A 23,086-nucleotide genomic window follows, 5' to 3' on the forward strand; every position below is an offset into this window, starting at 1 on the left:
TAAGTTGTGTGAATTTGAGGCACTTGGAAACGAAAAAGCAAATGTAGCAGAGCTAATACGATACGCTGGATCATTACGACATTAATATTATTCTGGAAGTACATTTCTTAGGTTGTCCAGCTTTTGTTTGTTAATATCAGGCAATACTTTTCCTCTGAAATGTTAAAGCATTAGTAACACGTGGATTTACATTCATTCTAAACTAAAGGAAAAGCTACTTCATATTCCATATACATTTTGCTGCGTCAGCTCCTTCATGCGTGTAAGTGTGTTATTATCAAAGCTGTTTATTTTGGCTGTACGGTTCAATGCAATGCATTAGCACCCATTTACTTGGTGCAAGTGAAATCTGAGGTAAATTCAGATTTTATACAGCCCTGCATCAAAACTTTGCTTAATATATACAACACTACGACACCTTTTGTCCTTTTCACCTCCGTTATCTCCACGGTTACTCTTCTGGATATGAATATGATGTAAGAATTACCAAACTCATTTCCATAATCCTGCAGATAAGGAAAAGCGGTTCTGTTAACATCCCTGAGCAGAACATTAGAGTTTTCAAATCCTGACCGAATCCTGCAGCGATAGCAGCTTCTTATCACAGAAAGTGCTGAATCATGTTAGCAGAGAAGCTGAGGCTGACAGCAATTTAAAGAGTGTGTGGGTTAGTAGTTTTGCGGAAAATGTGGGATTATATTGTATGTTGTTTGTCTTAAAGCCTCTGTAAACCCAAATCTACATATTCAAAAATGCTTATATTATATCAAAGTTGAGTGTCTCATGAAGCATCCACAAAAGTCTGAGTGAAAATAACTCTTCATAACTATTAAAAAACATGGTTTGAAAACAGCTCATTTTGCTGTTTTGACTGGTTTAGACCACTGCTCAGGACAGTGCGGGCGTGGCAGATATCGCTCTTGATTGACAGTCACGTCGAGGGCAGAGGGACCGTTCCCCGAGGACCGTTTCCCCCTGAACCGTTCCCAGAGGCGGCTCCGGCCGTCTGATTTAAAGCGATAGCCCGCCCGGCTGCTGAAGAACCCACCTGGTGATGTGGAGGCAGCCAGCGGGGGCGAGAGAAGGCACAGCGAGTACACATGTCCGTGGCGCGGTATCACTGTAAAGCAGACGGCCGGAGCCGCCTGCCACCTTCGCCCCCGAGCCCTTCCAAGCCGACCTAGAACCGCTCGCGGCGCACCACCGGCGGAGGAGATAGAGATATATTGCAGGGCTGCCAACTTTTGAGAAAACCTTGGAGTGAGACATCGTGGCATGCGGGACAAATAAGGTTACCACCACACACCCAATATATTTGTTTGCATTTAATGCTTTGTACAATATGCTTTACGTATTAATAATAACACCCGCCGGACTCAATCCTATGACCTTCATGGTTGAAATCCACCTATTTAACCACTGGACTACTGCTGATTTTCTTTTGTGCATGCGTCAGAAGAATATTTATGGATGTATTGGACAGTTTTTAACTGTTCGTCTCTGGGCTGTATGATGTCATACGCCTCAGAGATAACTCCGGCCAATTGAAACCGACTTTTCAACGAATATTTCGAATTTGGATGAAAACTGATTTCCAATATTTTTACATGTTAAATATTATGTACATATGACCCTAAATTACATAGAGGACTTTTGTGGATTTGGGTTTACAGAGGCTTTAATAAGCACCGGGAAAAATCATGAAGAATATCATGTTTGAATATGAAATTTGGACAAATGCATGTTGTATAAAGATGTATTTAAACAAGCATTTTCACAGGGAGAAAAACAAACATCTATGTTTATTTTTCATTCAATATATTATATTTTAATGGAAAGACTTTGCTCTTTGAGGCATAGGACCATATAGAAATTCAGTCATGATTATTTATTTATTTATTTTAAGTTTAGTTTATTTATTTCAACCATAAAGAAGAACACATGTTAAATTCACAAACAAACATACAAATCAAGTTATTCATTAGTTTCTTCATATGTTTGAAAAAGAGTGGGAAATGTGTCCTGATACAAAAGATTATCCTGACCAAAATAATCACGATTCACGATATTATTGCAGCGACTAAAAAAAGTATGCTTTAATATCATTTCTTAGATTCTTAAACTTGAACAGATGTCACCTTCTGTCTGTACCTACGGTGGCCAGAACATCACAGATATTTTTTTTCTGTGGAAAAATAAGGAATTTAATAAAATCATAATTAGCCACGTTTAAAAAATAAATCACAAAGACTGTATGTTGGTGAGTTAGACAGGACAATCCACTCACAAGAAATATTCATGTTAATCTCATCTCAACATCGCGATAATCGTAAAATCACCACAATCTGATTTTTCTAACACAATGCAATTGTGATTTGATACATAACACTCTAATGGTGTTATTGTGCAAGTGTGTTTAGACATCTAAACATAATATGTTTATGTAAACATAATATGTTTACATGTGTGATACATGTAGACATGATGTGATTTTGGCTGAGAAGTGTGGTTTGGTGGTGTCATATTCGCAGTCATTTTGAACACGGCACTCTAACAGAGTGGGAAACTAATGAATAGCAACTGTGCTTTTAAACCAACAAACCTGAATTGCGACCAGTTTGTCATATAATTTACAGAGCAATAAAGTGAGGTCGGGAATTGAGAGATGGACGAGTCGGGAGTTTATAGGGAAAAGGAACAACCTCACAGAACTGCTGAAATAGCACTGCAGGCTGACAGATAACATGGCTACACCACAAAAAAAAAGGACAATGGAAAGCAAAGAAAGAGAAATAATGTCACGTTTGGTGTTTTATGCTCTTTGTTTTCTTTTTTTTTGTTGGAGTGTGTTTCTGCATGGTGATAAACTCCGGCTTCACAGTAGTAGCCTCTTTTTTTCCACCGCGCATCCATGGATGTATGTTTTGTGTATACCTGTTTTTCTATACAATTGCTATGCCCACTCCATCCTTGTTTCTATCTCAGGGTGATGAGTCAGGGAGCAGCAAGGGGTCCAAGATATTTGCATGGATACCTCGCCTCATTTCCTTTCCTAATGGGAGAGCATGGCAGCACACAGAAATGGGGGCTGTGGGACAGTGGGGAGGAATAGAGGAGGGAGTTGACATAACCAGTGGCAGAGCGATACGGAAATGTGAATACAACAAATAGGGAAAAAAACTGAATGATGAGAACCCATATTCAATTAAGTGGCAAATGTGCTGTATTGTGATGCACATTTCCACAAGTGAGTCATTTGTAACCTCACTGTGCTGATTAAAATGCAGGTAACAGTGTGATTCATTGTTACTTGTGCTATGTGCCTGGCTCAACTGAGTCAACCCCCTCCTCTTCCTCCTCCTCCTCCTCATCTTTGAGACGCGAGTCCACTGATTCATCCACTCTGCTGATACACTGCAATGTTGCTACTCTTACATGTGTCCTTGTGTGCGGTGGTGGTTCTGAAACCTTTTCGGAGGTGGGCAGTCAAGCACCGCTCAGTGATTCACTCCAGCAGAGGACAGACCCACACATCATCCCCATGACAACACTACCTTTGCTTGCCAATAGAAACACCTCTACCTATCTAAGTCATTAGGCAGCAAGCCACTGATGCATTACCCATTATCAGAGGTGGTGCACAACTAACAGCTGGATGAGCAAAGCCCCAAACACAACAAAGCAATACAAACAAAAATGACAGGGGTGCCAATCCCAACATTTAGACCGGGTAGAAAGATCAGTGGAAGGAAATAGGAGTGCTACACTGCAAAATTGATGCAATAGGTCCCACTCCAAGCCTCCCCCCTCCCTCCCAGCTATGGGACTCTATCACTCAGCTGCAGGAGGTGATTTGGACCTGCGAGCATCCCTGTTTGCCATCCATCTGGCACTGCAGTGCTGGGAATGGATTGTGTTTGTGTCTCTGCTTGGAGCAGTGGACTGTTGCATGCCAGGCCCCTGGACTGGCACCACTCTGTGCAGAGCCTAATGCTAACATCATTACTCCTGCAGGAAAATAAGGGCTTGCATCCCAGTACAGCTGAGTAGGCTGCAGGCTGAAGGGGGAGGAAGAGGGTGAGGGTTAAATCTGGAGGGATGACAGGGGAGCATGCCAACCATGGAAGTTTTCACGCAGGGTAATGCCGAGGGCAACAGTTTGAGGAAGGAAGGGAGGAACTGAACACACTTAGAAACAAATATCAGTCACAGGCTTCTACGTCTCTACTCTATACTGTCACTGTATTCTGACAAAAACAAGCTATTAAACTATTCCAGCACTGCATCAACCCGGAAACAGAAATTTTACATTGAAACTAATTTGTATATGCCCTGTTTCAGTTAAGAGTACCTCTGTAATATCATACTCCCATGAGGAGACCTCAGACCCAATTAGAGGAGGTCAAGATTCAAAACGCCTGGGCCCACTAATTTCTCAAGAAGTGAACATTTAAGCAAACCTTCATTAAGTAGACGATACACCCACAGAAGTGGATTTCCTGATTGGACATTAAAACTTCATGAAAACATTAGGGTCTGTGCAATTTGTGCACCAATTCATTTCCATTGTCCATTCAGACAAGTGTCTTAGCTCGTTCCATGGTCTCACTGTCTACAACTTTATCCTCTCGTGTGTACAAAGACATAGAGACAAACAATCCATTTACTCTCACATTTACGTTCTCACCTACAGTCCATTTAGAGTGTCCAATTAACCTCTGCATGTTTTTGGACTGTGAGAGAAAATGGGAGTAACCAGACAAATACCACGAGCACACGGGGAGAACATGCAAACTCCATGTTCTCCTAGCCAAGGATTTGAATGATCGATAGCCACTACTCCATCAAAAATCTGCACACCAGTATAGTTGGTAACCAGGGGCAAACTTCTTCTTCTTCTTCCTTCCAGGCCCCAGAACTGCTGAAAAACAGCAGTGTTTCCAAAAGTTTCAATTTATAGTGATATTGTGACTGGATACAGAGAGCAAAACATAGTAAGGCTTTAAATGCCTCGATTCTTCAATAAGCAACCAAGTGCGAGACCAATGAATGTGGTATGCAATATTTCAAATAGTTCAAATCATAACTGCTGTGAAACCCCGTTCACCTGACCAATTGAAATGTGTTCAATACCATTGCAGAGATGACGATAATGAGACCAATATTTAATTTCACTTGACTTGACACATTTTTATAGTCTGAGTGGAGATCTTGATGTGTAAAATTGGTGGAGTTCTGCCTAATTGGTGAAGTTTTCCCCCCCGAGTGATGTGACAGTTATCAGGAGTGAACCAAAAAAACACTGATGATATTTGAGGTTGCACTCTAATGATGGCGACTGTGGCTCCAGCATTGCGCTTGTGCCTTGTTAAAACAATCATCTCCTCAGTCCCCCTTTAATTGGGATTGACATTTAAATGAAGTGGTTAATGTGTGCCAAGGACAGAGTATGCCATGTTAACAATTAAAATGCTGCTTAATGGGGCATGCCAGAGCTATTCTGAGTGCATGTTGTGGGAGAAAGAATAGGGCACACTGCATTAGTCAGAAACCAGAGCGCGTTCCTGAAGTAGGCCAAGGTCAGAGCCACTCCTTCCGTTCTAGGTGAGCTGCTCATCATCGAGGCACTTCAAACCACTGACTACAGTCATTAACATTAACATCAACCCAGGAGAAGGCTTTTAACATACAACAAGTGGCAGTCCAAGATATCCTGTCATTTATGTGACACCTCTTGTGGCATGTTGAAAGCAAAGGGTTTAGAAGTGCCCCCTGGGCCCATTACCCCTCTCTTTGAAAGACACACTTCCTCTCACTTTCACATCTCTCTCTCTCTAGTATAAAGTACTATATGTCCACATCAAGGGAGGTATATTGGAGGAGCATTTTGGATCGTTTCCACGGCATTTTGTCACATTTGGCAAACCTGGCAGTAACCTGCCTCCAAATCAACTAGAAAATGAAAGATTTCTGCATTAAAATATCTAAAAATGATGAGACTCGTGAACAGACAATAGACAAAATGTTTCTAATTGTAGTCACCTTTTAATAACTTCCTCTTGTTGTTTGTCTCTCTGCTGGTATGCTGCTACTACTTCTTCTTACATTAGGAAAATTGACAAAACATATAATAATAATATACCATCAAAATGCCACGACTCACACTGGCCCTGCAAATATTTCACAGTAAAAATTCAGGGAACAGAAACACTAGAATGCTTTTGAAACAGGTAGAGAAAGTGTTGTGTTATATACGACATGTCCGGCTGATCCTTGTATGGTGTGTGTAACTTTAAAAAAAAAACAAAAAACATGCAACTTACAACTGCAAAAAACGTGGAATACAAAGATAATTCGGAAAAAAAAAAATACTGAATCATTCACTTAGTTAGGAAATAGGCTGAAGCTCTACCATTGACAGTAGAGGTGAAGACAACAATTCCCATGATCCCACACTTGCTGCTTCTGACATTAAATTTGGTTTTATGAGAGTGTGTGTCTCAAAGGATTGAACATAAATCAAGTACAGATTGTGAATCCTAAATAAATGACAAATTATGTAGAATGACAGATCAATATTCAATGACTTCATCACATCACTTTTACAATTGACTTCCTATAACATTTCTCTTATCTGAAATACTAAAAAACAATTTGTGCAAAACCTGTCTTGTTGGTCAGTTTCACCTCAGGCCAGTTCGCCATCTGTTTTATCAGGTCACTTAAAGCATCTGTCGTGTGAACTTCAAGGGCAACTACAGACATTTCAAGGGCATTTTGCCTGGAGTCCCTGCTCATTTCCATGCTGTTGGGAATACATAGGCTTCACTGGCACTGGAGAAATCGGCTAACTTGGCTGGAGGTTTTGTGCTTAAAAGATCACAAAGCAGAGAAGTAAAAAAGAAAAAGGTGCTGTATCTGACAAAATCAGCCACTACACTGTGGCTCAAGGTCTCAAAGGCATATGTACGTATGTATGTACAGGAGGGAAGCAAGATGGAGAAGAAAAACACTGTGCCAGAAAGAAGTGAATGAGGAAGTTTAAAAAACTGAATACAGAGCTCCAATGTACGTCCTTCCCCCCAATTTCATCCTTCTACCTTATTTCCTCTAAAGGCTCCAGTGTGCCCTCGTCGCAGGCCAGAGGGGGAACAGGGCAACTCTCTGTGTTTTCTGCCTCTCGTGAGGTGTCGGTCTCCCCGCAGGCAACTTTCAGTGTGTGCTTTAGGGGGTTAGATTTGCCTCCCGAGCTGTGTGTTCATGTGCCACAGTAAAGTTTACAGTGGAGGAGGAGTTCCTTGATAGAAGCTGTGATGTGGGCAGGCTCTCGAGATCCAACAGAGGCAATGACTGAGCACAGTGTTACCAATATAAAAAAACCAATTCCTTGCATTTGCGACACGTTTCCAACTGTCGAGAGGATTTCCACTTTAATTTTAACTTATGAACTGCTGAAGTGTTCTTTGTAGACATGACTGACATTTGAAAAGCTGTATAGTGCATTTTCACTCTGACAACAGAGAACAGAGAAGAAGGAAGCTTGATAACAGTCCAAGCTAAATTGATTTTCAAGAGAATGTAACAATTCCATTGTTCCTCAAGGGGACATTAATTTTGCAGTTGGTCATATAAACCAATAAATAAGAAACACAATATACAGACACACACACACAACACAACCGAACCTCACTTAAAATAATAACAATCAAATTTCATGCTTATAAGAGCCGCCAATAAAGAGCAATAAAAACAGAGCAATCAAGAACTGTGCCAGGGCAATTTGTATCTTTTAGAGGAGAGGGCAGTGAAAAATGGAGGAATAAATTCATACAGAAGTCGACACAACTCGACAGCATGGACCGATCCTTCAGCAAAACTTGTCCGTCATAGATTTGTGTAAAGTGAAAGACCAATTATTTTACTGGCTTCCATGAAAATGTTGGGCCAATTAGGTTAAACAAGCACCTGCGGGTTTACAACATGGCATCTCACTGCTGCCTGTTACATAAAAAGCTACAGCAGCTGCTATATTCACACAATTCACAGTTATATATATACGTTATGTTGTACTTAACAGACAGATATGAGATTATTCACTCTGCCAGAAGCAGTATATGTGTTACTTTATTTTATATGAATATCTGTCATTCGTAACCTATTAAAAATGAGGTTAATTGCTATTTTAATTGCATATAATAGATATTTGTTCAATTTCTATGGATCAAGCTAAATAAATACAAAAAAAAAGTGGTTAAGACCTCATGGATTTGTCTTACTTGCAAATAAAGAGGCATCAGGGATTAGAAAGTGATATTTAGCAATGCAGCATAAGAAACATTTTAAACACCTCTTTGAAGGAAAGAGTTAACTGGAAACTATTTTAATTCAACAAAAGTGTGCATGAATTAAACCTCACCTCTATCCGTGTCATTTTGACGTACATTTGCATGTACTATATGAGCGTAAACACAAGAGGTGCTCTGCAGCCCTCAGCTTGTCTTAATGTATAGTCCCTTCTGTGTTTCCTCTAAGTTTGCCTTCAACAAACATTAGCCCAGAGCAAGTATGTTCTCTCTCAGTGCAGCGATCTACTTATTGATTTTCCTACAGACTTCGCTGCTTCAGTCTAGCTTTGCAGGAGAACAAAAAGAGTGCTTTGTTTTGATCCTGTCCTTGTTTCTCAGAGCAGAGTCACTGACGTATCCTGGTGGTGAAGATCCGACGCCACACTGTACACACAACCAGGAGTATTAGGAAGCAATGAGCCACAGTCATGTTGCTCTAAACATATTTTGGCATTCTGTGTCAGTCTGTCAAATATAACCCAAAAGAATAAAAACCACAGGAACTACACATGTACACCAGGAGTCTTTTTGTGTACTTTGGAGAGCTGATATTTTTTTTATTTTTTTTTCTTATCAGAAATTGGGATATCCGTTCAAACTTGGGTACCTCAAGTTCAAACTATACAGCCTACAAGCACTTTAGACTGTTTGACCACGTTAATTACTATAGCTGGAACATCATCCATGTCCTTATGTTAGAAATCGGGTGGAATCGATATCGGTCAATATCAGTATCGGTCTGATACTGGTCAAAATTACTGGATCGGATAAAATTTTTACATCCGATACCATCCAAAAATCCAATAAATTGCATGCTTCACTTTGCACAGATTGTAAAAATGGAAATACAAATATGCAAAAGCATTTGAAAAGTTTATTTCTTCTTTTTGGGAGAACAATATTTGTTACACAGTTGGAGAAGTATGTCTCTGAAATGACTCCGCACAACATATGTTGTTTACAGCTTCAAAAATGACTATCAGAATAACATCTGCATTGGTAGATACACGAGTTTGTGATATCGGTAGTATATTTTGTAGTAGCAAACAAAATAGTGGTATTGTCCAATCCCTATTAATAAATCATATGAAAATAGCATGTAGGAGTATTTCTGGTTCTACACCATAGATGACAACGTAAGAAACAAATCTGCAGAGCTACATTACCCATAAGCGTCTGTCATCACGTGCCTGTTTGTGCAGGGGAGATAATCTTATATAATACGTGTAAGCACAATATTTGGAAAATGTAGCCGCCCCTGTAGTTTCCTCCCCATTCAATTCTTTCCCTTTGGCTGAATGTGCGGCTCTTCCATCAAGCAGGTGCATTCATTTCTCCATGCTCTTTATCTTTTGCTGCAGTCCCCCTCTGACAGCAGTGCCGTTACAATTGTTAACGCAACTCCAGCAGCCCCCGTTTTGTCAGCAAAAACGCTCCCAGGAGCAGAGCACTGAGAGATGACCCTTGTCTTTATGGCGAGGAAAAGAATCTATGGTTCAATTATAGGTTCTGTCAAGCTGATATGAGTTTGTGATGGCCTAAACCGAGCTCGGGGGAGATAAAGTCAGGTAGATAACTAATATGGTACAAGTGGAGCTCTCTGCGGCTTCTTTTGCCAACCGCATTTGCTGTGTATAGCTTTGTTTCTAACTCAGAGTGCCAAACACGTAGAGAAATGAACCGAGTTACAATACGACTTTGAGAATCATGCAGTGAATCACAGGTAGAAGCACTCTTCAACCTTGCCAAGGTACTGCTGGATAATGCAGGATGTACTAAGGTAAGAAATGCTGGGGAGACGAGGGTAAATCAATGCAGTTAACAGACAAGATTTGAGTAGATCAGTGAGTCGATGTGTGCGTCAGCTGTGTAAGTAAAGAGCTGATGTCCTGACTGCTGCTGCTGCAAGGCTAAGAGGGATTTTAAACTGGAGGAAGTCGTGTTAATGTGAGATCTTGAAGAGTAGCAAGCTGGCCCTTTTTTCATCCACTCTTCAACCCACCAGTTTGACACGGGTGATAAGAGGCCACCAGCAGAGTGCAAAGGCACATCAACCACGCTCTACTGCAAAAGAGAAATGGAAAAAAAAAAAAACCTCCTCAGCTGTAAATGAGTGAGGGAAGATAGGAGATACCACAAGAAAAAAAACCTACACTGAAAACTGCGACAGAGGAAAGAATAAACAAGCTCAGTTTCCTAAAGCTGCTTAGCCCACATATGGTACAAGGGTGATAATCTGACTTTTAATCAAAGGCCAGGCCACCACTGATAGGTTTGCTAAGCCCCAGTTCATTGTGAGGAGATTGCAGACCTGAATGAAAGAGGACAGCTGAATAGTATGAGCAATTCTGAGTCATCCGCGACGTCAATGGTGGCATCACAAGCCCTTCTTCATCATCGCCAACACTCATAGGGCTATCTGGGGCAACCTGAGCCACACCCATCAACATCCAGCCTCCTCTCCTTAGAGCCTACATGATTCACTAAAGAGCAACAGTAAAACAAGATTGTTTGCCTCAGATCCAGCCCTCCAGACAGTGGAGGTTACTGTGATCAGCATGGATTAAAATGTCTTCCTAGCCTGATCAATAAGAGATGGAGGCTGGGGGTGGGAGGACGGCGACTTGGTGGGATGGAGGAAGCTTTGGTGCCACCTCCTGCGGGTTGTAATGACTCTGATAGCTGGTATCTATGGCTGTGGGAGGCAGGGGAGAAGCTGTGTGCTGTGCGGGAGATAAAACAGATCCTGCTCCTAAAGGACAGACACATGGATGTATGCTGTAAACCACACACAGACAATCCAGCAACAAAGCAGGGTCTCATTCACAGAAACTACAAATGTAGAGATTGCTGAAAGGAAAAAGTAGAAAAAGTCAGCCTGCCGATGCTTGAGTTTATTAAAATATTACTTCCAAGTTGTTTCCCTGATGAAATTCATTTTCATCGCACCGACCCAGGTCAAGTACTCGAACGGTTGAGGAGAAAAATCACGTATGCACATAATGGCACAGGTTTGAAGTGTTTCTGAATAACAAAAAGCTCTTGTAACTTGCTAATTATGCAGATCTGGAGCAAATACTTGAGAACGGCTGTTGTTAACATTTCATAAAACGACTTTTTACGCGTTTGTTTTCCACACAAAACGAACTGGAATCAAACGTTATTGTGAAGGTACGATGAGACTCGCAGGTACACGTCCACGCTCACCACAGCTCCTGATCTCTGAATGTAAAACAGATGACACGCATATCTGTGGGGGGCCGGTCGTACCCGATGGCTGCTCGTGTTACATATTCATCATTTGCTGCTATTTCTCATTCGGGTGACAGCAGTGACAGCAAGACGTTTCCAACCTGCTGTTTAAATATGGTCTTCTCAAAGATTGTTTCACTCAGGAAAGCTTTCCACAGCCACACTGCTGACATCTACTGTATATTACGATATAGGCCACAGTGTGACTTCTATTGCAAGCTTCATCTATAAGCCGAGATCGAGTGAAACCTACAAAAGATCACTACTACTAGATAGGAATACGAGCTTGAGTATGCATGATAATCTCTGAATTTCCACATGTGTGTGCATGGCCGTGGTTCAGAGTGGTGAATCATGGACACTGAAGGTGGTAAATATGACCCAAGACGAAGTTTTACTTTTTTTTTTAAGGTGGACTTAAAGAGATACTACTAAACCGAGCGTTCTGAACAGGGCTGTTTTGGCAGGGTGATTGAACTGCTGTGGTGCTTCATCCTTATGGTATTTTGACCAAAGCATGTTCATTAGGACACCAGGGAACTAGGTTCACTTGGAGGAATAGGGTATAATATGTCCCCTTTAAAATATTGATATTTGCCCTGGTGTATCGATTTTCAATATATCACCAAATAGACATTTTTACCCACCACTATTATACATTTTACATAAGCAGATTTTTCACTACAGGAAAAAAAACACAGGATAAACCAAAGCCAAAGTTAAGTAAGGGCAGAAATAAAACACATATCATTCTAAAGCTTTTAGAGCACAGGGTGACTCTGAAATGTAGCCTCTGTTTAATCCCCATCAGCTAAGTATCTTTTTACTCAAACTAATGGATTACAGTGATTCAGATTTAGCAACCAAACAAACAATAACTGGTGAGGAGTGAGGTCATTGTTTTATTCTGGGATTTTGGCAGTAAAATCTCAACATTTACCACATGAGCACAGCTATCATAATCCTTTCAGTGGAAAAGGCCGGGGAATTTTGGCTCGACATGCATCATCCAGTGCAAGAGAAGTCTTCTCAAGATATTAATAAGGGACGACAAGGAAAGCAAATGAGCAATATTTTCCCTTCTGTCAATATTGATCATTATTTTGCCGTTAAGCAAGGCAATTACTCCAGCACAGGTCTGATGGTTGTGTCACGCATAAATGTGAGTAAATGAATGAATGCCTTGTGCAGCAGGGTGTTGCTGAAAAAAAAGAAAGTGGTCCACACATCTTCACAAAATCAATACCATGTACCACACGTGCATGTGTGCAGGCACAAAGACTGTACTACACACGGTAGATGAATATTCATGATAGCAGTCTTAATAGCACATTTCTGATCAAATAACTTTCAGCCTCCACTCCACCCTTCCTGTCGCGAGCAGCTGGACCCAAACAAGTGGCCTATTTAGTGTTTGTTGTTGTTGTGTGGAGTGGTCGAGGAGGTTTACCTGCCCAAACACACTGAGCCAGTGTTCACCCTCACAGCTCCGTCACTTGCCAGCAGCTCGGCAGCATAAACGCACCACTGTGTGCGCGTGTAAATGAATGAGCAGCTTTAACACTGGGGCCACTGTCAGTGTGAGGCATTACGCATGTGTGAGCATAGCTGTAGCTCATAGCGGTGATCCTGTGGCAGACTACCGCTTGTTTCTGTTAATGAGTATCATGATTTCATTACCACCAATCAAAGTGGGATCAAATGAAGCTCAGTGCAGATGTTGAATGTGTTGCTGCAGAAGTTCTTTCCCCCCGGGGATTCTACTCTGGATTCATTTAAAACACACATTTTGCTCCAGATACACCAGCTCTCCAAAGTAAACGGGCAAGCTCCCAAATTTTGAGAAATGTAAAAAATGATGCTCGTCTTAGTTTGAAAACTGCTACACAACTTCAGCTGTGAATTAAAGGCTCGACTAACACTTACTTCCAGTTTCACCTTGTTGGTCAAATACAATAAAAGTGCTTGAGTTCATTTGTCACCATCATTTTTACTTCCTGAAACTTGGAAAACGACAGTACAGGAGAGAATTAGCTCAGAATTAGCTTTACACCTGAATAGTCACATGACCTACATTTTCAAGTGGAGTAACCCATGCATACTTCTCATTACCATAACTCCTAGACCGTTTGTGATATCTACAGAATTAAAAAAATGATGGACTGGCGATCTGTCCAGGGTGTGACCCCGCCTTTCACCCTATGTCAGCTTAGATTGGCACAGCACCATACACGACCCACATTTGGAGGTTAAAGCGGTAGAAGATGGAAGTTGATGATGGATACCGGAAAGCAGAGAAATAGAGATTTGTGCCCATATAGTTGTCATTACGGTAGGCCTCAGGACTTTTCAAAATGTTCTTTTCATATGAAAGTGTATTAGCATGAGTCACTTTTTATCCAAAATGCAGCCATCCATTCAAACTTGGACGAGAGAGTTCAAACTAAACCTTAAAAAAAAAAAAATTCAGGTTCAAAATACAGCCTAAAAGTGCTCCAGACTGTGAAGTAATTACCAAACTGTCTGGCAGAAGTGGAACTAATGGAGTCGGAGAATACATCACACAGGCTAATTTCTCCGTCTCAGTTGTTTGGGCATGGGGCTTTGTGGGGAGAGTGACTTTTAAAAGGTTATAGTAGCGAAAAGGAGGGAAATTACACGCCGACACATAGAGACAAAGTGAAGTCTAAACAGTGGCTCCCCAAGGTCAAATGTGCCATTTCTGCAGTTCCCCACTGAGGAGAAGGCAGCCTCTGCTGAGTTTATCCCCAGGCCGAGCACCTCCGGTCAGGTATGCCAGTCAGCAAAGCGGGGGGCGGTGGGAGGGGGGGGGGCACAGTGCCTGCCTCAGCACCCTGAGGCAGGCACTGTGCAGCTGTCATAATCCCTGACCCCCACCCAGTCAATTACAGCGCCACCTCCAGCCTGTACCCAGTGCACCACTCCACTCCAGTAGGAGGAAGATGTGTGTTTACACTATTTAAGTAGTTATTTCACCAATCAAGCAAACTTACACCTGTCTAAAGTTTAACAATGTATTTTTAGACACTACATAATATAATATAGTTAAGTTTAAACAGGGACTATGAAGACAAATAATACTTCACAAAATGTAAGAAATTCAAATGAGATACACTAAGCTACGAGTTCTGATTCTGATTCAGTCTTTTAGCGGCACACAAATATTTCTGTATTTCCCACAGCAGTGGTGCTGCACAGAGGAAGAGATTTGTTTTACATCACGACAGACAAAAGAAACAGTGGCAAAGTGAAGTGAGATGACTGCAAACAGAGAGAGTAAGAGGTTAATAAAGTGTAATTGGTAACTCTGGACATGGATTTCATCTATTTTATATCATAGCTCTCATATTTTTCTTTTTTGTCCGTCAATGTTATGTTTCAGTTTGTTAAAATAAGTCTTTAAACATATCAGGAACGCAGAATCATTTTATACTTTAACACATGCATCACCAACAAGGGTCTTCTCAGCCTATATGCAATCTTTTGCTTATGGATTAAAGTTGCTACAGGGAGTTTGACTGAAAGACGTAAAGAACACCTGAACTGCAAATGTATACACACATATGCTCCCTCAGTCAGGTCTGATATTAGTTTTAAAGCTTTATATTCATTAATTGTGAGCTTTGCCATAACACAACACACATAAAACCACATATGGACACAAACTAACTTGTCTCTGTATCTTTAGGTGGTTGCAGTGCCATGAAAGTATTAGTCATGACAATGTTTGACTCAGTTTGGTCATGGCAGGACAGTCGTGTCCTCCAGTGCCAAGCTTCTCACTGGCTAATTGGGAATTAACTGTGAGTTTGTTCTGGCAAGTGAAAATACGACCGGCAAGTACATCACAATATTAGCACAAACGTTTTCCAAATAAAGGTCACGCTGCTGTTTTCATTAGGATAAAATCAAGGACAGAGACCAGTCACACACACACACACACACACACACACAGGGGAGAGAGAAAGTATTGAAAGAGGTCAACAAACATATAAAAGTGCACGAGTTCAGTCTTGAGACCTGTGAGCTCCAGCTGTGTGTGTTGCTCACTTGTGTGCAGGCCGGTCACCTTGGCTCAGCAGGTGATGATAGCATAGAAAGCAGCAGTAAGGAGGAGGACCGAAAAAAGGTCAAAGCAAAATAGTTAGAGGCCATTTCAACAGCAGATGAGCAAAAACAGAGAAAATGACAAGGTGAGAGGAGGAGGCAAACAAAAAGAGGGCAAAATTGCGAACAAGAGACAACACAATTCAGCTGGAACACATAAGAGCCGAGTGTTGTGTCGTTGATGTGTTGCACTAGAATGCAGCTCTCTTCACTGAACCTGTTCTGTTGTGCATGTGGTTTCTGTCTGCACTGAGAAAACATGAATGAATTAATGAATTAAGACAAAGATAGTTAAATAGGTAAAATAAGCTAATCATTACCATAACAAGTGTCAGCAGGGTTTTTTTTCCTGTCTCACACTCTTTCACCCAGACTGTAAATGAACTATGGTATGCATTAGCAATGTCATTGATTGGTATCATAGTAAAAGCAAAAATAGCAAAAATAGTATGCGATTACAGTTAAATGTTTCCGCCTATGACCATCGTACCATCAAAAACATGACTGACAGAGTGCTCAGAAGCCACACACAACCTCAGGGATTCCTGCACTTTATATTTGATGAGTTGTAAAAAAAACAGCTCATACTTCTTCTTCTACTTTTGATACCTTGATATATTTTTAATACCTCCAGAATAACTTGAGAAAGGGCTGTAAATGGATACAGTGCTTTTCTAGCCTAGATGACCTGCTTTACACTACTAAGTGTTGCATTTCACCCATTTAAAATCATTCACTCACACTTTCACACAGTGCCGCTGGGCATATTTTCTATCACACATCGCATTCAAATGCCGTCCGGAGCAGCACGGGGTTATTAAGTTAAGACATGGTTCATATGCTGTTGGTGACCTGTGTTAACCACTGTCCTGTGCAGTGCAACATTGCACCTTTATCAATTATCAATATAAGAAATCTCTCCATTTCTTCAAATGTATCATGCTTACTGTCTCGACTACCTTGTTGATATGTACAGTACGTGCAGGTGCTGAGTAGAACAGCCAATAGGAGCATCATCTGTCCTCGCTCTGCCTTGTAATTGGTCACAGTCTCTTGTCATGGACCAGATTTCCCAAAGGGCTGCAAACAGAGCAGGAGGAGCAGAGGTCTCTAGTTCTCTCTGAGAAGATATTATGCCACAAATGTGTTTTTCAAATTATTGCTCACTCATGCAAAACATGATATGTTGCATGCCCAAGCTTTAATTACTACAACAAAGAATCCAAGTCACTTATTAAGTTTAAGCAGCTAAATCCTATTTTGTGTTCTTGGCCATGACAAAACAATGAAAAATGCCAGATATCATAAATACTCTCTTACTAAACAATAGGACACAGACACTTAAAGCCAAATTAATCTCCTCAGAACTCCTCTTAAACTGGGAAACCAAAAGACTTAAGACTAAAGGGAAGTTTTTTTCATCTTTGCCTTTTCATTTACCATGACAAGCTGGCATGTATGGTTTCAGGCAACCCGCCACACACAGGATGTCCAAACTATTTCCCAAGTTGCATTTGCATTTATATGTATGTGTTCACACTCCACAGGGCGTCCTCAGTATTCCTGAAACCACGTCCTGTGCCTTACAACACTCCTGACAAACACGTACACACAGCATCTGCTGTGGCTCTCTCTGTGAGGGTAAAAGCTCTCTCAAAAAAAAGGCCAGACTCTGTCTCGCAAAAGATAAATGAACACACAAATAAATAACAATAAAACCACACAGTTTATCATAAGAGCAAGACAAACTGGAGCATTTATCAGCCGGGGTCCATTCAGTTGTTGGAAGCCAACTTGTAAAAAGGCGCAGTGAATAAATCTGTATGAGCGGCTGCAATATGTCAATTTCCTGTGATATTTCACTTCTGATAAAATACCTTTTCCTTGCAGGTAAAGATGTTCTCGGCAGGGAGTCCACATGCTCCACTATCAACCGGCTCACTTAAGGAAGTCTGACTTTTTCCACCATGCAAAGAGAAAACACACCTGCATCTCTCTGTGTTGCTGTTCTGATTATTATTCTTTGACGTTTGCCACATCATGATAAACATCCCATATGTCCTAGGTATTGCATGCAAATTAACAAAGGTCAGTGATGAGACAAAACTGAAAGTTATCATCCATTTTTCAAAAATGTTTTCACTCTTTTTCCTTTATATAGAAACGTGAATATTTTATTTGATATTATTGAATAAAATGTCACATCCATAAGCTGCAGGGCAAATAGTACACGAGGAGAACTTATTGACCATAATCACTGGGAAATACTATTACAAGTATAAGACGAGGGGCAGAGATGGAGAACATGAGAGAGGCAAAGGCTTCCATATCGATCCTCAGACGAATATGGATATGGACATGAACAACCGTCTTTGGTTTGATATTTCAGAACAGAAAACGGTCTAAATGTCAATTCGATCAGAATATTGTATTTTGTTTACATGTGTATCAGTTAATTCATTCATATTTATGTCTCAAAAACTAGTGTTAAGTATTTTTTCTGCGGGAAAAAAAGAGGATTGACGTCCAGTGGTGTTGATGCGCAATTACGCATAAATAATAAAGTGTTTCACCAAGGTGAAATCCACTTTAATCCACTGCAGAATGGGCGAATTAAAACTTTGCCGCAATCCGTGTTCAATTAACTCCCAATTTGTGGAGAAACAATCACAACTGCCGCATCACGCAGCCTATCAGCGCGTGCGAAATCCAAACTTTTTCTCCATCGATTCTCACGTGTGTGACAATAATATAAGAAGCTTTTTTTTTTCTCTTACCGGTGCCGCTCCGTGTTCTGACTTTCCCCGGTGCTCGTCCGTGCTCAGCAGCAACAGTGCAAACGCAAAGATACACACACATAAACACACACACACACACACACACACACACACACTGGCTGCCAACGCAAAAACGCTCAGCTCCGTGCGTCCAGGTCCAGTGCAGCGATTTAGTCAAGAGAGCAGCAGTTAGAGTAGCAAAAGCCTGAAAGGCGCTTTCACAATAAAATCACAAAATGTGTGTACTCCTGTTAGGAAACATCCACGACCAAAGTTATCAACTAGATATAAAAAGGTTGCGATTTAAGGAAAAAATCTAAACAAATCTAAACAGTTAATTGCGAGCAGGTTTTACATTTTGTTCTCGTGAATAGATACTTTTATTTTGAAATATGTGAACACAATATCCGGTCGGTTTGTCTTTGTGGAACTTGATCAGCTCAGACAAACGCAGCTTCATCTCTCGCAGGAAAAAAAGTGACAGATCCAAATTCACTTACACGTCATGACCCATGTGATGTCGTCATGTGGGCGTGTCCCTGTCGTATGACGTCATCATACAGGTGTGTCTCTCTCATCGGTGCTTCTTCTCTGAATGTTGTGACTCAGTCCACCTGCGTGTGCTGAGGATGATTAAAGGTACATTACCTGAAACGTGTGTTGTGGTAAACTGTGAAATGATCATAAGATGTCATCAGAGATTTAAGGAAACAAATTAAAATTTAAATACTTGCTTATCAATCATACAGCCAGATTATTTAGAACTTACTTTTTCACTTATGGCCCTCAATGCTGTTGATTCACTATGTTGTTCCCTTATCATCATGGGCCAGTTAATCTGATCGGATTGGATCAAATCTGGAAAATGGGTTGTTCAAAAGGGAAAGAAGGATTCTGATTGGATCAGATCATGTAATCCAATCCTAGTTTGGAAATGGATCAAACCTTCAGTTTGTGTTGTTCAAAACTTTTCAGTAGGATTTGGATAACTTTGATCCAAAAAACAGGATTACCCTGATCCCAACAAGGGGTAGGATTTCAGGGTGGATTTCGGGAAGAAAATCTAGTAAAACTTTAAAGGTGAAGTAAGTAGTTTATAGTGCCATCTAGAGGAGAGGCTGAAATTTACAACAAAGAACTGCTCCTCTGCTCACCCCCTCCCTTCCCTGAGCGCTATGGTATCCTCAGCCGGTCCTCGTCGTCTTTCTCCGTGTCAGCAGATGAGGTTCGTGAGGCGAGGGAGAGGGCGAGCTACCGCGGCCGTAGCAGACGAAGCAGAGAGAGAGTGGAGGCGGGACTTCCGCTACAAGTAAAGAGACGCTTGATTTGTTATCTCGCGTTTGTCTGTACAGGCTCCCGTAGAAACATGGCGTCGTGGCAATGCAGTAGCGGCCCGCGACCATGTTATTTTACATGACTTTTTGGAACACTACGAAAATGAAACAAAGAATATACAGCGACTAGACAATGCAGGAGCACATAATGTATACAAAAGTGGATTTTGGGTTATATAAACCCATAAATACTACACAGTGTCCCTTTAAAATTGGTAAAATAATAAATTTGTATTATTTAGTGTATATACTTGTAGACTTATAGACTTGTTTAACCGTTACAGTGATCAAACAGGCTACCAATTAAGCCTTTCAGTATCGTAAAGTAAAAATAAAAATGAAATTTTTCATCTCCGTCACGCTCATTCATCACTGTATATTAATGTCAAAGAAACAATCATCAGATATGAACCTGAAATAATTTTAAACAATTGCATCCCGTACGACACGTCCAGTCAGTCCCTCATTCTGACAGAACGCCAGAGGTTGGTCTGGTTCTTCAACAGGCTCTGGTGCATCATAAAAGGGTCAATAAAATAAATTATAAATGGAAGTGGATGTTTATGTTTTGTGTTTCGTCTCAAAATAAACACTTAAAGTGACCCAATGTTGGCCCTTCTACCTGTTCTTTACATAGCTGGTAATCCTGATTTGGTAATCCTGAAAACTGTGTATCTGGATCAGGGTGATCCAATCCAATGTTGCTTTGAAAAAACAAGTAAGACAGATTACCTGATCCTGGATAGCAAAAAATGGGATTTCCAAATCTGGATAATTTTGATCCGGATAACATTTTTTGAACAACTGGCCCCATGTGCTAATTCTCCATTGCTGCTGCTCGGAGCAGACACACATGAACACAGAACACCAGTTGTAATGTAGCTGTTTATTTCTCACTCATTCTCACTCATCCACTGCTTCATCCTCCACATGAGGGTCGCCGATTGCACCGGTGCCAATCTTTGGACAGACCCTGGACAGGTCACCAGTCCATCACAGGGCCATATAGAGACAAACAACCATCCACTCTCACAGTCAATTTAGAGCATTCAATTAATCCTGAAATCGGCATGTTTTTGGACTGTGGGAGGAAACTGAAGAACCCGGAGAAAACTCCATGCAGAAAGGTGCACTGTGCGGCCTGCTGCTTATTTCTGGACTTTGAAAATGAATGTGGCAAACACACACAAGCCTCCAGTCACAGTCGGAGGGGGCAACACTGTATAAGACTTTTCAATTTGGCCGCAGTGTCTGCAGAATTACATATTTTACTTGTCTATTATTGACAAAAAAAACATTTGAACTTAAAATTGGAAACTGGAAAAGTCCAATGTGATGAACAGTGAATAGTCTGCAGAAAGTACTGATTATTCTGGCAGATTTTAACAGTTTCCCAAACAAAAATAGTTATGGCAGGAACAATAAACAAACCACAGTGCCAGCCTTGTTCAAATATGCCAAGTTTGCGATGATATTATTTTAATACCAGTTTTCGGGCCTTTTCATAGTTGACATGTACCACTGGATTGTTTTCCAATTTGCTTGTTTATTGATTTTAATCTGGTGCAGTTAACAGAAAGTAAATTCCCTCGATTGCAGCGCTGGGCCCTTTTTATATTAGCATGTCTCTTTGTCAACATAAAGGTGATGGATACTCTTGGCACTCCTATTTATGTCCTTCTTTATACAAATGTGCTGGCACTCAAACAAGCGGCGATCATAAAAATAACACAGTCAAGAACATGAAGTGCATAGTGAACGAAACACAACACCAGCGTCTCGCCCCACCGACACTGGCCATCACTAAGAAGTCTTTAGTCGACTGATGGAGATTTTTATGAGGCTATTTGCTCAGTGATGTTCAGCCTCTGAAGAATGACACGCATCAAGAGCACGGCTTCTATTTCATATTTTGAAAATGTGAGCATATATTTACTTTCCTTTCCTCTCCGGAGCCACTGGTGATGTCTAAAGGTCAGGAAGTGAGCCACATTCAGAGCCTTTAAAAAGTATCTGACTCGCCGCGGTCCCCAACCCTACACCAGTGTGCACCTGCCTCACAGAAGGCTCCACACTACTACTTGCCCTTTGAGTGCTGACAGTGCTGATTATAGACTTCTTGTAATGGTAAATAATACTTGTATACAGTGACCTTTGTCCAGTGGTCGTCATAAGGCAACATCAAGCAAAAGCCTACAGTATAAAAGCAAGATACATTATTTTTTAAAAAGCACATCATAGGAACAATTTGGTAAAATAAAGTTAATTCACATTCTTGTTATGAATTGGAAGACATGGATGATACCAGATTCATGAGAATACAGGAAGGCTAGCTCTAGCATATAGCACAACTAAAGATTATATTGTCTAATAACATGGTTCTCAAACTGTGGTACGTGTATCACCAGTGGTACGCAAGCTTCCACTTTTGCAAGCTTTCCGTACATTTCAAAATGTATTAAAATTAAAAAAAACACAATGCTGTGTGATTAGATCCACTCAGGAGCAGAGACACGCTGCTCTGCTCATGCCGCCTTCAGAGCCAATCAGCGCTACACATGCAAATGTCTGAACTGTGCAGAAACAATGGCGAGTGAACGAGAAACGAGAAAAAAGGAAGTTTGAAGAGGCACCGTCTTCGTTTAAGTCCGCTGTGTGAGATCATTTAGGATTCAGCGTAGACTACGATGAGAATGAGAAAATGAATGTCAACAAACAAACCACGGTTTGCAAGCATCTGTTATGCAGTACAGTGAAGTTGGTTTTAAGTTGGATATTCGACAGACACTAGCTCTACAGCGCCACTCATTTACGTCGTTATCACCCGTCTCTTTCACTTGGAGCAGCATAGTGTATTTGTAGTTGTAATTTCTGTGAGTGGGTTGAAATGTTTTTTAATTTTATTGGATAGCACTACATTTTATTTTAAATTTGTGTGGTTTTATGTTTGCCGTTTAATTTGATCTGATAGTGCACTATTGTTTAAATAAAGTTTGTGGTACTACAATACTTTCTATTAAAGCGGACCTAGAACGGAAGTTCGAGTTAAAGCTGTTTTTTTTGGTGTGTATCTGTGCCATTACCTCGTTTATGAATCTCTGAAGGTTTGAAACAAACAGTTCAGCCACTACTGAGAACACTGTGTTGTATTGTAATCTCGGGCTCATTAAGATTTCTGAAAAAACCTGGTCTGGTTACGTAAACAGCATTTCTCCTGAACAGAGGATCCTCCTGGTCCGGGCACATCCGA

General features: G+C 40.9%; 1 protein-coding gene across 1 annotated transcript in view; it reads right to left on the reverse strand.

The window, feature by feature from the left end:
* The window catches only part of znf385c (zinc finger protein 385C), a gene marked incomplete at its 3' end in the record, with an annotated part of 168,071 nt that extends 149,500 nt beyond the window's left edge, over positions 1–18,571 (reverse strand). Inside the window, exon 1 of the mRNA XM_083896122.1 lies at positions 18,503–18,571. The remainder of the gene's footprint in view (positions 1–18,502) is intronic.
* Between the last annotated feature and the right edge of the window lie 4,515 nt (positions 18,572–23,086).

This window comes from Microchirus variegatus (genome assembly GCF_963457635.1).
Source record: "Microchirus variegatus genome assembly, chromosome: 10".
In the NCBI taxonomy this organism is placed as follows: Eukaryota; Metazoa; Chordata; class Actinopteri; order Pleuronectiformes; family Soleidae; genus Microchirus; species Microchirus variegatus.